Source organism: Chiloscyllium plagiosum, unplaced genomic scaffold, assembly GCF_037043375.1.
Source record: "Chiloscyllium plagiosum isolate Xiang-an unplaced genomic scaffold, Cpla_swu_hap1 HiC_scaffold_2, whole genome shotgun sequence".
Lineage (NCBI taxonomy): Eukaryota > Metazoa > Chordata > Chondrichthyes > Orectolobiformes > Hemiscylliidae > Chiloscyllium > Chiloscyllium plagiosum.
In genome coordinates, this window is record NW_028270140.1 from 37,020,099 (window position 1) to 37,033,963 (window position 13,865).

General features: G+C 42.3%; 1 protein-coding gene and 1 long non-coding RNA gene across 6 annotated transcripts in view; one reads left to right on the forward strand and one right to left on the reverse strand.

The window, feature by feature from the left end:
• The window catches only part of LOC122562673 (PALM2-AKAP2 fusion protein), a 378,231-nt gene that overhangs the window by 170,757 nt on the left and 193,609 nt on the right, over window positions 1-13,865 (reverse strand). The gene's annotated exons all lie outside the window — the stretch shown is intronic.
• Window positions 1-13,865, forward strand: part of LOC148151860 (uncharacterized) — a 148,395-nt gene that overhangs the window by 4,002 nt on the left and 130,528 nt on the right. The gene's annotated exons all lie outside the window — the stretch shown is intronic.

The window sequence follows — 13,865 nt, forward strand, 5'->3', positions numbered from 1 at the left end:
AAGGCTTCATTTACAATATTTAATGCAATTCCTCTTTCCAGGGTTGGGCAGCTGCTGTGTTGAAATCAAGACTCACTTTGCTGCGATCAGAAATGCAGCTTATTGCAGTCCAGAATCAATCTGCCATCCTTCCAGAGATATTCTGAAGCTTAACAATTACAGAAATCAATCATTTCTTAAACCATTCCAAGGTTTTCAGTTGCCCAACCTAACCTGGAAGTTTCTCTTCCCCATAGATCCTGCTTTCTGTGAAAAAAGATTTTCTGTCACCAAAATTTCTCTTTTTGAATAATTTTCTTCAGCACACATCAACTTTAGTTATTTCCTTCATTCTTTGGCTGAATGTTAACGTTGATCATTCTGTGGTTGCACGACTACAACCTTTCTATACATTTTTAGGTTACAAGTTAATATCAGATTAAGATGAAAGTTGCTGATATAGATTATACAATGTGGAAACAGGTCATTCATACCAAGCTGTCTAGACATGTACTTTTAGTCCCCATAAGAATTCTTTCACTCCATTTCATCCAATCCTGTCCACATAACCTTTTATTGCTTTCAACCTCTTGAACTTATCTAGCTTTTACTTAAATACATCTCAACCCAAATGCATCTCATTGCTTCCTTGACAGATGCATCATGAAGCAGCCACATTTTACATTAAAAGCATTTGCCTTGGGGTCTAATAAAATTCTGACATTGCCAACAATCTCATTTAGACTAAAACAGTAGCCACTGTGAGAGGAAGTAAATTCAGCGACAAAAGTAGCACTTAAGTTGTTCTGCTTGATGATGAGATCTTGAAGAAAATAAGACCTTAGTAAAGCACAAAGCTGGGCTTATAGACTGATATAAAACACTCACTTGATCCTAGCTGAAATACTGTGTGCATTCTGGGGTCTTTAGGCAAGGCATGAAGGCTTTGGAGAGGATACAGATGTGAACTACCAGAACAAATCCAATGATGAGCGATTACAGGGGAAACTGCAGAAGCTGAAATTGTTCTGAGTAGCTAAGAAAAGATTGGATAGGGTGTGTTTAAAATCAAGAAAAGTTTGGAAAGAGCAAATAAAATAAATTGTTCTCAATGGTTGAAGAATCAGCTGAAGGAAACGGTACAGATTTAAGAATACTGGCAAAAGAGTCAGAGATGATATGAGACAAAACTTTGTAACACAAGTGGTTAGATTCTTTAATGTGTTGCTTAATAGGGTGGTGAAAACGGATTCAATAGTATTGTTCAAAGATGATTTGGATTGACACTTGAAGGACAAAAAAAAAGAACAAGCTGTCAAAAGAACAGAGAAATGAGACTAACTTTAAAATGTGGCGCAGACTTGACCAGCTAAATAGTCTCCTTTTGTGCTGTACTGTTAAATAATTCCATTATAGTTCATATACAGCTTTCATGTGATTCTACAGCATATGTATGATTCCAGTGTTGTTCTGCCAATTACAGTCCTGGTATTATTCTGACAGTTGTTTTCAGCTCAAATGCTCTATGCATTATATAGAGCTCCGGTTTTGATGTTCTTCATGTGTAATTTTACTTTGACCCTCCAATTTGTATGCAATTCTAATTTGATCAGTCATCTACGGTAAGCTCCTGTCTATCCATCTGTTTTGGGTGTTATCGCTTCTGAACTCTCCATCAATCTGCCTACAGGTTTACTTTCATTTCAGATAAGTCTGAGTGCTTATCTTGCTGACAGCTATTTCTAAAGCTGTTGTGCTGCTGGGTCAATGTTTCCAACATTGCTACCTAAAGAATAGACTCTGTGTGTCAGCAACCAGCTGACACATTAATATTTCAGAAGAAATCAGTAGTCTTTTTGGCAGGAAAGGAATGAATAAGTAATATTAATTTCATTTTAGCATGTGTTGCACTCAGTATGTGACAGTGCGAATTAACTTCAACTGAATTGAGATTAATGCTTATGTTTTCAAGTTATTGGCAGTGCTATTCAAAACTATAAAATGTTCTCAACTTTCGTATATAGACTGCTTAATTTTGTAAACCCAAGCACTTCTATTCAGTCACTTGGTAGTACAGAACTTGAATATTGCTGAAACGTTTCATCTAGCACTCTTCAGAACAAATGCAAATTTGTCAAATCTCTTGCGAATGCCAAATCTCTAAAGATTGCAGCAATTTATACTACTGGAAAAAAGTTTGCTGACTGGTTGGTAACTCGACTTTGGCTGTAGCATTGTTATGGAGAAAATCCTAGGGCTACATGCTCTCCATGCTCACAAGTAATTAAAAAGGCCCAAGGCTTGAGCATACTCTTTTGGTCCTGTGTACAACTGATTCCAGATGGAGGGCTTTTGCCCAAAACGTTGATTTTCCTGCTGCTCGGGTGCTGCCTGACCTGCTGTCCTTTTCCAGCACCACTCTAACCTTGACTCTAATCTCCAGCATCTGCAGTACCCATTTTTGCCTCCTGTGTACAACTGTATGCTACTTCTAGCAACAGTAACTTAGGTATGAATTTCACCATTTGAGGGGGGCATGTAGTACCAAATTTGAATTTATATTACATCGTTCATAACCACAAAACATCCAAAACATTTTACAGCCGATTAAATATTTTTGGAATGGAGTTTATTAGATGGTTCATCAGGCTGAAAGGAGTTCTTGTGCCATACTTCAACCAAACTCACTTTATTAATCATCAATGATCTACCACGTCCCTATGACATCTCTCATATCTAATTTTCACCCCATCTTAGATTCATACAGCATGGAAACAGACCCTTCAGTTCACTCAGTCCATGCTGAACATAATCCCAAACTAAACTAGTCCCACCTTTCTACAGTTGGCCCACATTCCTCCAAGCCTTCCTATTCATGTACTTATCTAAATGTCTTTTAAACATTGTAATTGTACCCAAACCACCCACGTCCTCAGGATCTTAACAGACATTGTTTCCAGAATTACTCACCAGTCAGCAGATCATAGAATCCCTACACTAGTGGCAAAAGGCCATTTGGCCCATTGAGTCCATACTAACCCTCCAAAGAGCATGCCATCCAGACCCAACCCCCAATCTATCCCTATAGACCTGGATTTCCCATGGCTAATCCACCTAGCCTATACATCCTTGGACACTATAGGCAATTGAGCAAGGCTAATACACCTAACCTGCACGTCTTTGGACTATGGGAGGAAACCAGAGCACTCAGAGGAAACCTGTGAGGAGAACGTGCAAGCTCCACACAGACAGTCACCTGAGCGTAGAATTAAGAGAAAGTGAGGACTGCCGATGCTGGCGATCAGAATCGAGAGTGTGGTGCTGGAAAAGCACAACAGGTCTGGCAGTATCCGAGGAGCAGGAGAATCGACATTTTGGGCAAAAGCCCTTCATCAGGAATGAGGCTTGTGAGCCAAGGGGTGGAGTGATAAATGAGGGGTGGGGAGAGGGGGAGATGGGTGGGGCTGTTATGAAGATGTGGGTGTACTGTATCTTTAAGAGAGTGAGAAGCTAGCAGAACTATGTCACAATACCAAGTGTTCTCAATAAGGTAACAATGTAACACTTGGTCAAAAGCTAGATTTGCTGGGTTGCCTGGAAATGACAAAACAGATTTGAATTAGGCCAATCAATTTAAATTATACTCCGAAAAATACTAAATTCCAATCAAGTTTGAATTTAGTATATTGGAAATCTTAAAAGCCAATGACACAATCCGACGCTTTGAGAGTATAAGACTGGTGAAAACTGAACAGTTGGGAGGAGAATTGCCAAACACCTGCATGTAAAAGGACTGCCTGAAAAATAGTTCTCTTAAAGGTACCTTTATCGATCAGTAACCTATGAAGCAGAATCCCCAAGCAGAAGAAAACAAGACAGGAATACAGTGAAGAACCAAAAGTTGCCTAGTTTTGAGTTAAGAAGTTTTGTTTTGTAAAATCTTAATTGGGATTTTTATTAGACCAGTATTGTAGAGGGGAAAGTAAAAGGTAGATTAGAGGAAGGAGTTGTAAATAGTTGTTAGTCAATTATTCTCAGTTATACTTTACGAAATAAAGTTGTTAATTTTTATTTTAAATAGTTCTTGGCTTCTCGACTTTTCACGTATTACTGCATGGGATAAATCCTTTCTGTGTTGCTGGTTTAAATTAAGCAGGAGGGTTTACCCCATGTTGTAACAGAAGGTAACTCAGAGTGCAAAAGGTAAATGAAGGTGGGTGTTATAGTGATAAGTTGGAGAGGAGGGTGGAGTGGATAGGTGGGAAGGAAGATGGTCAGGTAAGACAGGTCATGAGGACAGTGCCGAGTTGGAAGGTTGGATCTGAGATAAGTGGGGGGAGTGGAAATGAGGAAACTGGTGAAATTCACACTGATTCGATGTGTTTGCAGGGTCCCAAGGTGGAAGATGAGGTGTTCTTCCTCCAGGCGTTGGGTGGCTAGAGTTTGGCGATGGAGGAGGCCCAGGATCTGCCTGTCCTTGGCGGAGTGGGAGAGGGAGTTGAAGTGCTCGGCCACAGGGTGGTGGAGTTAGTAGGTGTGGTAGAGTTAAACCTAGTCCCCTGGTACTAACCACTGAGCCATTGTGCTGCCCCTATCCCAGAATTCACCAGCATCCCTTGTGACCATGCCATTTTTAAAAGGCCATTGTTCACCCAGACAAGGATTGCCAATCTGGAGCTACCTTGCACAGTCGTCAATGATTACATTGGATGGAAATAGATGCCCCACTTTGTGGGCAGGTTCTGCTGAATGGTGTGGTGCTTATGTGGGACCTCTTACCACAGGACCAGCGGCTGAGGCCATGTCACTCAGCCATGCCAGCCTGGTCCAGTCTCAGAATTAACTCAGGTTAATGCTCTATCACTCTCAGTACTGCTGGCAATATCTTCCCCACCTTCTCTCACCCACCTAAACCCCTGACACCATGAACTCTGTATGCCCTCTGCACTGCCAACTGACCCGACTCGGGATGCGTCCCCAACAGTAACAGCTGTGCCACTCACTTTCATCCTCTCTAATGCCTGCCTCTCTTTCATTATTTGAGGAAAACAGTTACAATAGGGCAGAGAGAATCAATGTGGGTAGGTGCTGGTTGACATTCAGTCCTCACGAGTTTGGAATGGTCCATTTAAGACAGAGATAAGGAGGAATTTTTTTTCTCCAAGATGGCAGTGAACTTGTGGAATTCTTTACTGCAGAGGGCAGATGAAGCTGGATCATTAAGCATTTTCAAGGGTGAGATAGAGTGATTTCTAATCATTAAGGGAATTAAGGGTTATAGGGATAAGGCAAGAAAGTGGTGTTGAGGATTAAAAGATAAATCATGATCTCAGATTGGTAGAGTGGACACAGTGGGCCAAATGGCCGATTTATGTTTCCATGTCTTATAATCTCATGAGGAGAGCATCCTGATGTTGAGAACTCTGAGCAAGGCCTGGATACCAAAGGCTGCCCTTGACCAACTCTTCAGGGAACCCTTGAGTGAAGACTATCTTGATTTGATTGCTGACAATCCTGACAGGCTAGGCAAAAGTGAGAACTACAAATGCTGGAGATAAGAGTCAAGATTAGATTGGTGTTGGAAAAGCACAGTAGGTCAGGCAGCATCCTGATGAAGGGCTTTTGCCCGAAACGTCGATTTTCCTGCTCTTCGGATGCTGCCTGACCTGCTGTGCTTTTCCAGCAACACTCTAATTTTAACCCTGACAGGCTCCCTGGCTTTTTGTGTGCTAAACGTCAAGGTAAAACTGAAGTATTATGAGCCTAATGTCTCTGGCTGAGGGAACAACGTGGGAATAAAGCAAGGCAAGACCATACAAGATAGGAATGCTGTGAACATTAAGGGAGGCTCAGAATGAGAGAGCACTATGAGAGCAAGGTTCATTTTTGGAGATGTAGCCTGGTCCAGTCCATAAGCTGGGTGTGGGTCCCTGAGTGCACAGTGTCCTTGCTGTAGCATTACAATGTTAGTTGCCGGTGTAGCCTGAAGTGCAGAAGCATCCTGGAAGTGGATATGAGGTTTCTTAGTGGCTGGCATGTTCAGATGCCAATGTGCATGGATGTAGAGGCATGTGGCCAGCACCTGTGGTGCATGCCCTGAGATATTGGTGCTCAATGTCCAACATGGATATTGTTTGGAGCATGATAAGCTGGATCCACCAAGTGCTTGATCTGGTTTCCTTGTAGAGGTTTCCTAATACTGATGAGTACATCAGGAAGAATGGAATAGAAAGTTATTCATAGAATCCCTACAGTGTAAAAATAGGCCATTTGGCCCAACAAGTCCACATCGACCCTCTGAAGAGTAACTCACCGAGACCCATTCCCCTATTCTATTACCCCCAACTTACACCTCCTGAACACTATGAGCAATTTAGCACGGCCAATTCACCTAACCTGCACATCTTTGGATTGTGGGAGGAACTGAAGGAAACCCACACTGACATGAGGAGAATATGCAATCTCCACACAGCTGTCTGCGGCTGGAATCAAACCTGGGTCCCTGGCGCTGTGAGGCAGCTATGCTAGCCACTGTGTCACCTGCCACAGTGATGGGATAAGTTTAAGTAAGGTGGTAGGAGGCCTGTGTGAAGCACAAATGCTGGCATTAACAAGCATTGTCGAGTGACCTATAAATTCAGTGCCACTTTTCCAAAATTTGCCAGATACATTGTCCTGAAGGCAGTGCCATGACCCTGTTTTCCAAAATTTATCCCCAGAATATCAGCTCACACCTTTACCAGTGAAATATGCTATTGATCTTACCTGAAAGGTACTCCTGCCTTAAAAACCAAATAAATCTGTGATTGTGCACCATGCCCTAGCCTAGAGTTTTCACTGACCCTCAAAGGAATCGTTAACCCCGATACTGAGCATCAGTCTTTATCACATATTGGGCATATGCTGGGACAAATTGTTCACTGAGAGGTAAAATTGTCCTCGGTCACAGGTCACCTGGCAAGCTCGATTGCAAAATGATATTTAAACCAATTTTTTTATTCCCCTCATGATTTGCTGCCATGGAAATGACCAACTATTGCATTCGGTGATCCTTTACTGTCCTGATGTCATCAGTTTGATCTACCTTGCTGAAGGTTTCCAAGATAACGTTTTCTAGTTCTTGTTCCAAGATAAATGAATTGATCTTGCAATACCTGCCTTGTTGAACTGTACTAGGTTAGAGACAAAAAACATTGTAGCTGCTAGAATCCAAAATAGACAGACAGGAGGCTGGAAGAACACCTTAAGCCAGGCAGCATCAGAAAGTGTAGAAGTCGACATTTCGGGTGTAACCCTTCTTCAGGACTGGGGGTGGGTGTGGGGGAGCTGCAGATAAAGAGGGTGGCGGTGGTAGGATGGTGAAGTGAGGATAGGTGAAGACAGGTAGAGGGTATGACCTGGTTGGTCAATGAGAGGAATGAATCTGGTTGGTGACAGGGAGGAGTGGAAGGAAGGGAGAGGGGTTGTTCCAGTCTCCTGTCTGTCTACTGTTGTTAAACTGCACAGCAGGCTCAAAGGGCCAAACTGCCGACTCTAGCACATATTTCGTGTACTTACAAGAAATGGCCAAACACTTGGCCTTAGATGGATGCCTTGAGGATGTGATGGGATCCTACATAAATACAAATTATTTTATTCTAATTGTTCACAATTTTAGAGTTTATTGTGTACTGCCTATTATACATGGAGTTTCAGGATAGGCTGCCACTGACAGTAGTTGCAATACTTACTCATCGTGCCCCTTCTCTACTCACATATTAGCACTGGGAGAAAGTGAGGACTGCAGATGCTGGAGATCACAGTCAAAGTGTGTGGAGCCGGTAAAGCACAGCCAGTCAGGCAGCATCCGAGGTGCAGGAGATTCAATGTTTCGAGCATAAGCCCACCTTCAACTACCTATCGCATTCCCAGCTATCTTCCTCTCCCCCCCCCCCCCCCCCCCCCACTCCCACCCCCTCCCCCCACTCCCACCCCCTCCCATTTATCTCTCAGTACCCTTGGCCATAAGTCTTTCCTCAGGAATAAAGCTTATGCTCGAAATGTCAATTCTCCTGCTCCTTGGATGCTGCCTGAACTGCTGTGCTTTTCCAGCACCACACTCTTTGACTCACATATTAGCATTGACTAATTCAATCAGGATTAATTCATCTTTACACTCCAGTCCCTTGACCATTTCCTTTCTTAATTGCAGACCATCCCTAAATGTTAACTTTCTGTGATTGGACATACAGGGACAATTAGTTCTCTCTGAATCCTAACATGTTCCAGTCTCTCACCATACAAAAATTATTCTGCATTTTTAAATTTTTCCTACCAAAGTAGATAATGTCACCTATCCTTGCATACAATGCGAAGGTGTCAAAATGTTGTCTGCTTATGCTGCTGTGACTGTTTTTTAAAAGATTGGGACTTTAAAAGGTTTTGTATGTGCAACTGTTGTCAGTACATCAGAAAATGCAACTGGTAATTTGTGCACAGCAAGATCCCCCAGCAATAAATGATCTATCATAATATGGGTGGAGAATTCCCCAGTTTTAATGTTCACCTTTATATGTATCTGGGGAATCTCCAGTTAACATCTCCTCTGGAACCTGCCATCACTGATAGGTCAGCTTTTTGTTGGCACTTCTCTCGAGAGTGTGGAGTTTGACTCACGTTGAAAGTAAGCAGGAAGGTGGTTTTCGTTATAGCAATTATTGACCAAAGTGTGTAGTCTGATGTCGTATGAATACAAAATAACTTTAATAATGATTTTGTCTTGTGGTTAGCGAAGAGTCCAGGTCTGAGCTTGGGCTGTTAAGCTTTTTATGTCTTGATTGGTAAAGTGTTCCAGACATGAGCAGGGTATTGCAGATATAGAATAATGAGATTTTAAATACTTGTTACTAGTCCAAGTTAATGGATGTTATACCTTAAGTCAAAGCCACACATACAAACACTTAGATATTGCCTCCTTCCTGTATTGCCCATTGTATGTTCATCAAATAATCCTGTTGAGGTACCTGGAATCTTACTTGCAGCCTGGAGAACTGCACTGCCTCTTTACAGAAGACCACATGCCATTCAGACTCTCCCTGGGATCAAACCCCAATGGTTGGCAGCATGACTGGAGGGGATGTGGCTGCTACTGGAAGACATGCTGGATGTCCCAGGATTGTGGAGTATAATGGTAGTGGCAGGTTCATGTGGTAGGATGTTAAGAGAAAAGGAGAGCAGGGGCTTTGGAATTATGGTGGAGTGGGGGGGGGGCAAGCTCCCAGTGACATCCTCACACCTGGTGACCAGACCGTCAAGCAGGAACTGAGTTCCATGGATTAAGGGATTCCATAGATTAAGACACATCCTTGTCGTGAATCCTGAATAGGTGATAAGAAAGGGCTGCACAGTTTCAGCTGCTGCACAAAGGCTGTGTGGCCAAAGGTCCACCTTCATCTGGGTTATTTGCTGCAGTGGCAGGATGAAGCCCTAACACAGTCATTTATTAGCCTCATCTGGGCATCAGTTGTGGTAGAGTTGGATGGTTGATCATGGGCTATCCCGCCCAGAACATAATTAGATTAGATTAGATTACTTACAGTGTGGAAACAGGCCCTTCGGCCCAACAAGTCCACACCGACCCGCCGAAGCGCAACCCACCCATACCCCTACATTTGCCCCTTCATCTAACACTACGGGCAATTTAGCATGGCCAATTCACCTGACCTGCACATTTTTGGATTGTGGGAGGAAACCGGAGCACCCGGAGGAAACCCACGCAGACACGGGGAGAATGTGCAAACTCCACACAGAGAGTCGCCTGAGGCGGGAATTGAACCCGGGTCTCTGGCGCTGTGAGGCAGCAGTGCTAACCACTGTGCCACCGTGCCACCTAATTCTGATTGGGATGGGAAAATGTTGCAGTGGGTCACTATCTCCCCTTCCTGCCTCCATGCTCATCATTAGCTACAGCACAAGGTTTCAGCAACTGAATCGTACAGCCCTAAAGGAGGCCATTCAGGCCGGTGGGCTCTTTGAAAGTGCTAACCGGCTGTCCCATTTACCCGCTCAGTTTCCACATTGCTGCATTTTCTTTTTTATTTTTGAGGGTATGTCCAATTTCCTTGTGTCAGTTGTGTTTGAGTTTGCTTCCACCATCTTTTTTGGGCGGTGTTTTCCAGATTGTGACAGCTCACTGACTAAAAATGGTAACTTGACTGTAATCCTGCTTCGATCCATGATGTAAAGTTAGTCACATGTAGAGATAGAGAAGACAAGGAGAATCGTTGAACTTGAAAGGCAGCAAATACAGTGATGGGGCAGGGCACGGTTGATATACAGCAGGTGAAATATTTGTTTTGTGAATCAAAGCCACATATAAAACTCAATCCCATATAAACCGAATACAGCTAGGAGGTCCATTTAAACATTCCCATTCATCTCCTCTGGTTGGGGCACCGGTGCCTGAGTGAGGGTCTGGCCTTCGGGTGTGAGAATGTTACTAAGAGCAATCATAACATCACTAAACATGGACTTGTAACAGTATTTCAAATTTCCTTACTACTATACTTGTAATGTCCTGCTCATGTCTGGCCCTTGTACTTGTAATGAAACAATTTTCTCAATTGTGTTCTGACTGCCACCTGACCAGTGGTAATTAATTATTGAAGGGATGTCATCGAACATGATTCACTTCAAATCATAAAAAATGGAACTCAACCCATTATCAAAAATAAATCAAGAATGCCTGGGTGGAAGCTAGGTTCCAGCATCTCGGTACGCTTATGGTAGGTTGTATATAGATTTTAATCTTAAGGTTGCTGAAAACAATATTCCACTAAATAATTCTGGTACCTGCATGCAAACTTATGAAATGGCTAACAGTAAGCAACAGCATTATGTGTAATACCCCTCTTAGCATACATATAAAATCTATACAGGTTATTTAAGAGTTATGGAACCAGTTTCAAGTGAATGGAGTTGATGTGCAGATAAACTATGATATAAGTGAATGGTGGAACAGATTTAAGGGGCTGAATGGCCTTCTATGGGTAGCACGGTGGCTCAGTGGTTAGCCCTGCTGACTTATAGTGCCACCGACTCAGCTTCAATTCCACCCTTTTTTGACTGTGTGGAGCTTGCACATTCTCCCAGTGTCTATGTGGGTTTCCTCCGAGTGCTCCGTTTCCTCTCACAGCCCAAAGATGTGCAGCTTAGGTGGATTGGCCACACTAAATTGCCCACTGTGACTAGGTGTTGCACGCTAGTTGGATTAGCTATGGGAAATGCAAGGTCCAGAGGTGGGGCAGGTCTGGGCTGGATGCTCTTTGGACGGTTGGTGTGGACTCAGTGGGCTGAATGGCTTGCCTTCACACCATACGGATTCTATGATTCTTCTAGGATTCTCTGGTACCAAAGCTGCAGAATCCCTGCCATAGCTATATCCACAGCCATTTACGTGACCCACATTTTAATAACCTAAGTGTCTCTAAATGTATTTTTTCTTCCGTTTTTAAAGAACTTAATTTCAAAATTAGGGTCACAGTTTAAGGAAGCAGCACAGGCCATTTAGGACTGAGATGAGAAATTTATCCACTCAAAGTGGTGAGCCGATGGAATTCTGTGCCAGAGAAAGCAGTTGAGGCCAAAACATGTAATTTTTCAAGAAGAAACTGGGTACAGTGGGGCTGAAAGGATGAAAGGGTACAGGGAGAAAACAGGAACAGAGTATTGAGTTGGACGATCAGCCATGATCATGCTGGATGGTGGAGCAGGCTTGAAGGGCTGAATGGTCTACTGCTGCTTCTATTTTCTATGTTTCAATGCAAAAGTGAAATTATTTAAGGACAGATGGGGCAAAGACCGGTGGGGGCCAGACCATAATATGGTGACTGTACCATTTGAAAGGACCAGGGTAGCAGGCGCAAGGAAACACTATTCCCACAAGCTCCTCACCAAGATATATCCCATTGACATCAAAATATACCACATGCTGACATCACTGTTGGGTCAAGAACCTGGAACACCTACCCCAGTGACAGCAGGGGTTTAAGACAGTGGCCCACCATCACCTCCTCTAGGACCACTAGGCATGGTCAATAATGATGGCTCAGCTGGCAGAACCCACATCAAAGAATGAATTTTTTAAAAAATAAGCCATAGTCACACAACATTTCCAACACAAAGTATAACTTCAGGAGTAAGTAATGTTTTAAAAAGAGATAAAATTTGATAGACATGGAAATTCACATTTGATTAAAAATACAGATTTCATTTTATTCCATTCCCAGAATAATCATGGGTCAATGACTATCAGGTATGTGCAAATCCATCATATGGTCTGAGTACAATCAACTTTATTTGAAAGATAATCCAACTTGACCTATTTAATACCGGATCATTGGTGCGTGTTGGTTTTTTTAATGTCCCAGTGGTTTCCTTTTGCTGATCTCAAATACATTATGCTTGAAATCTGTTAGTTGCTGTATTCTTCAAAGATTAAAAAACTGAGCTGTGAGATGGCTTCAAAGGACAATCTGCTCCTGCACTCAAGTCAGCTGGCAACCTTGGAGCAGTTCCGTGAAATAAGGATTGGTTACCTATCAGCCACATCAAAGGTTGCTGAATGAGTCTGCAAATGGGATATGATTAAAATTAAGTTGAATTAGGTTATATTTTGTGCAGTGCTCCAAATCAATTCCTTTGTCACCATGTAATTTTATTAAAAGGTGGGATAAGAGAACTTGATAGCTCCACTGGAAAAGAATCCGGTCGAAGTTTCAGTTAGCCTCCTTGAACAGATGCTTAGAATGAAATAACTCACAAGGAGGCCATTTGGCCCATTGTGCCTGTCCCACTTGCAGAAAGACCTTTCAAATTATCTAATTTCTTTGAAAATCTCAGCAGGTCTGGCAACATCTGTAAGGAGAGAAAAGAGCTGACGTTTTGAGTCTAACTGACCCTTTGTCAAAGCGGCTTTGACAAAGGGTCAGTTAGACTCGAAATGTCAGCTCTTTTCTCTCCTTACAGATGCTGCCAGACCTGCTGAGATTTTCTAGTATTTTCTCTTTTGGTTTCAGATTCCTGCATCCGCAGTAATTTGCTTTTATCTGATTTCCTTACTCTTGATAAATATTCCTGTAAGAGTTTCCTTTTTAGATAGACATATTTTTGAAAGTTATTGTTGAATCTATTTCTATCATCCATTCAGACTGCACATTCCAGAGTGAAAAAAGTCTGCTTATGTTCCCTCAACTTTCTTCACAAACGCCCACCCCTAACACACACACACACACACAATTCTTTTTGCAAATTATCTTAAATCTGTGATCTCTGGTTACCAACCCTCCTGCTATGGAAGCTGTTTTGCTATTTACCTTCTCTATCAACAATTTGCCATAATTCTAAATATCTCCTAAAACTTGCCTTAATCTTCGCTGCTGCAAGGTTTAAGGGGAAAAGATTCTGAAGCCTAAATTTATCAGTCAGTTGGAGTGATAATTTTGCTTTGTGTTCTAACTAGGTTTGGTCTTTATTAGAATGATGAAAGGCTGGAGAAATTCAACAGGTCAGGCAGCACCTTTCAGGTCATTAACCTTTCATCAGAACTGAATTAAAATTTCAGATGGTTTTTATGCCACAATACACAATGTTTAAAAAGAGCATCCTTTTTACTATAGGAAAATAAAAGCAGCAGTCAGACTCTTTGATATTTTAATACCTAAAATGCCAAGATGCTTGACACCACATAACCTTCTGTAAACAGACATTATAAAATTAATACACGTCAGTCAGAATTATCAATTAAGTGTGTGAGCAGATGTTTCAGCTCTCTAATGGCTGCCTGCCTCCCTTTGTCCCTTCAGTGATGTTAACAATAAAGAACTTCAGGTAATTTATAAGGCAGGGAG